The 3224-nt window shown below is 45.0% G+C and overlaps 2 protein-coding genes across 7 annotated transcripts in view; both read left to right on the top strand.

The window, feature by feature from the left end:
* Positions 1 to 3224, top strand: part of LOC144366850 (adherens junction-associated protein 1-like) — a 103175-nt gene that overhangs the window by 91212 nt on the left and 8739 nt on the right. The window lies entirely within an intron of this gene.
* Positions 152 to 3224, top strand: part of LOC144366847 (uncharacterized) — a 68532-nt gene continuing 65459 nt past the window's right edge. For 3 of the 6 annotated variants that reach the window (XR_013425992.1, XR_013425991.1, XM_078021697.1), the window contains exon 1: positions 152 to 3211. The gene's annotated coding sequence lies outside the window, so the exon portion shown is untranslated. The remainder of the gene's footprint in view (positions 3212 to 3224) is intronic. The other 3 variants (XM_078021695.1, XM_078021694.1, XM_078021696.1) reach the window with 3 other exon arrangements.

Genomic DNA, 3224 nt, shown 5'->3' with positions numbered 1-3224 from the left:
TTTATTGATCACGTGATCTGTGCCGGGCAGTGTGTCAAGGACATTATGTACTGACCTCAGTTCAAGACTACTTTAAATACTCCATGAAACCAGAAAAAGCAAATGGAGCAGGGAGACAGGAAAAGACCCACTCAGGGGTAATGTGCACAGGGACATGAAGGGCTGTGGTGGCTGTGCCCGACCCCCACTCGGGCTGACCCATCCCTGGGAAGTGACCTCCTGCCCTGTCCCTCACAGCTGCACCCACCTCCAGCAGGGCCCAGGCTGCCCTGGTGGCAGGAAGTTCCTCATTGTTCCAACTTGCACATCAAGTGCCAGCACCAGGAACCTCTTGTCACACACTTGACACCGCTTGGGTGGTGTCTGGAGAAATGTCTCTTCACCTCTTTTTGCCCATTTGAAAAATTGAGTTATTTGTGTTTTTATCATTGAGTTGTAAAGATGCTTTAGTATTGTGGACACAGGCCCCTGTAAGGGGTGTGACCCACCATGTTCCTTCTCCATGGGCAGATCATCATTTCCTGTTTCTTTGAATACTTTCTCTGCCCCCATCCTCCTCTAATCCTCTGCCTACCCAGGTAGGCCCTTGTCACAGTCCTCCTGTTTATTGTCTTTAAGACAATAGAGTAGTTAAAGCACAATTAATGCCAACATTTTTTTTACACATGTAAATGTGCAATGTATGATAACAACACAGAGACCAGGGAGGAGTCCTGGAAATATGCTGTCATGTGGTTCTCGCAAGGGGTCATTTGAAGGTGGACTGGTTAAGGTGTGCACTGAAACCCTATTGTAAAGGAGTCACTAGCATGACACAGAGCTGTAGCTATTAAGCCAGCAAAGGGAATGAGGTGCAATCTTAAAAATAACTCATTGTGCTGGTGCAGTGGCACACACCTATAATCCTAGCTGTGCAGGTTCAGGAGGCTGTGCAGGAGGTTCGCAAGTTCAAGGCCAGCCTCAGCAACTTAGCAGGACCCTGTCTCAGAAAGGGCTGGGCAAACATACAATGCTCTTGATTTGTTGATGGCACATATCCTTTGATTAAAGTCTAAACATAACAAGTCTTTAGAGACATTTTGTATCAGAAAAAAAAAAAACTGTGATCTTTTGCAAGTTGCTAGATAATGTAGAAATTTGGTACAAAAAAACCAAAATGCAAAAAAATGTGTATGTATTTATAGTGAATAGGATTGCCTGAGGTGCGTAGTACTTGTTTATTTAATGTGTGCCCTTGCAGACAATTCTACACTTTGTATGACAGGACATACATGTATGTGTGAGTGTATGTGTGTGTGAGAGTGTGTGTGTGTGTGTGTGTGTGTGTGTGTGAGAGAGAGAGAGAGAGAAAGAGAGAGAGTATGTGTATGTCTTTTATATACAAAAGAGGCTGAAATGTCTATCCAGGCAGAATATGTGATCAGACCCAAGCCTGTGCAGGGAGTTGGGTGACCATTAACTACGCTGATCTGATGGGTCACAAGTCCCAATGTGTGTCACCCACACTTCAGTCAGCAACACCAGCCAATCTCCCAACTGTAGCAGCATTAGTTAGTTTCCCTGCACACTCTGTGTTCCTGACATCACAGTGCTGTAAGTTGGTGGCCCTCGTTAAGCAAAGTCATATTTGCAAAACAGCATTATTTGTTTTTAAAGCTTTTAAAGAAATGATTTTCTTGGGGGGAAAAAAAAAGGCTTGGGACCCAGCTCAGTGGTGGATTGCTTGCATCGATGTGGGAAGCTATGGGTTCCATCCCCAGCACCACAGAACAAACTCAAAAAACCCTCAATCCAAGAGAAGGCAGGAAAAGAAGAGAAGGGGAACAAGGAACAGGCGGCCCCAAAGAGAAGCCTGGGAAGTTCAAACCAGCCGTTCCTCGACCGCAGTAAGTGCAAGCCCTCTGGACACCTGTGCACATCCTGTCAGCGCACTGTGCTGTGTCCTGTTGAGCTTAACTTTGTCCTCCTGGTGTTCCCCTTCAGGGTCTGTCCACTTCTGGCAGCAGGCTGGTCCCGTCTCCAGCTTTGGTCATGGCGTCACCCACCTCTCCTCGCAGTTCTCAAGTATTTTAATGTTCTGCCGTGCAGTGCGTGCTCCCTGAGGATGGTACATCTTGGAGAACTGTCCCATCATCATTCAGGTGCTGTCCCTCTATATAATTGGCAGTTTTCCTTGCACTTAGTTAATATCGTCTGAGCTTCATACAGTGACTACTGCTTTCCTTCACTAGAATTGGCCCCGTGTTTCCCTCTTCAACACTTCACTCTTAATCTACGGTGGTCCCCTCCTACCCACGGTTCAGTTCGCCAAGGTTTCAGGTACTTGTGGTCAACTGCAGTCCCAAACTGTTAAGTGGAAAATTCCAGAAATAAAAAAATTTCCTAAGTTTTAAATTATATTTCATTGTGTGTAATGCTATGAAGTCTCGCACTGTCCCCCTGAGGTATGAATTGTCCCTTTGTCCAGTGTGTCAACACTGTATACGCTCCCTGCCTGTTACTCACTCTTGGTAGCCATCTTGCTTATCAGATGGACTGTTGCAGTATCAGTGCTAACACTCACATACCCCTGATTTTACTTAAAGCTTAAGGGGAGCGATGGTTGGAAGTTTATTGAATTATGTTAAAATTATTCTATTTTACTATTAGTTACCATTGTCAATCTCCTCCTGTGCCTAATTTATAACAGTCATAAGAATGTAGATATAGGGGAAAACAGTGTATATAGGGCTCAGTGCCATCTGCAGCTCAGGCATCCACTGGGAGTCTCGGGATGTATCCCTGGGTGGGGGTACTACTGTATATTTTAAGTGGACTTCTAGACACCAAAGATGTGGAACCTGTTTTTTGAACCCCTCTGATAATCTCTGATAATTGGTACTTTTAGGCCCCTGACATATAATGTGATTATTGATCCAGTTGAAATAGCATCTGCTGTGCTTGGTACCGTTCTGTGTAATTGCCCTGGTTCTTTGTGCCTGTTTTTGTCTGTCTCTTCTTTTCCTGCCTTTTGATTCCATCTACTCACATTTCTCAGCACACCTGTTATACTTCTTTTTAAAAACCTTTTTTAGTGGTTGCAGTGTATACTGACAACTAACCCAGGTCCACTTTCAGATGACACTGCTGGGTCGAGACTGGTGTCAGTACCTCACAGCAACAAAGCATTCCTGGTGCTTCTGCCACCCCGCGTCACACTGTCATCTCACATGTACGTATACAGT

The sequence above is a fragment of the Ictidomys tridecemlineatus genome, chromosome 9 (genome assembly GCF_052094955.1).
Source record: "Ictidomys tridecemlineatus isolate mIctTri1 chromosome 9, mIctTri1.hap1, whole genome shotgun sequence".
NCBI lineage: Eukaryota > Metazoa > Chordata > Mammalia > Rodentia > Sciuridae > Ictidomys > Ictidomys tridecemlineatus.
This window is presented reverse-complemented; position numbering and strand designations above follow the sequence as displayed.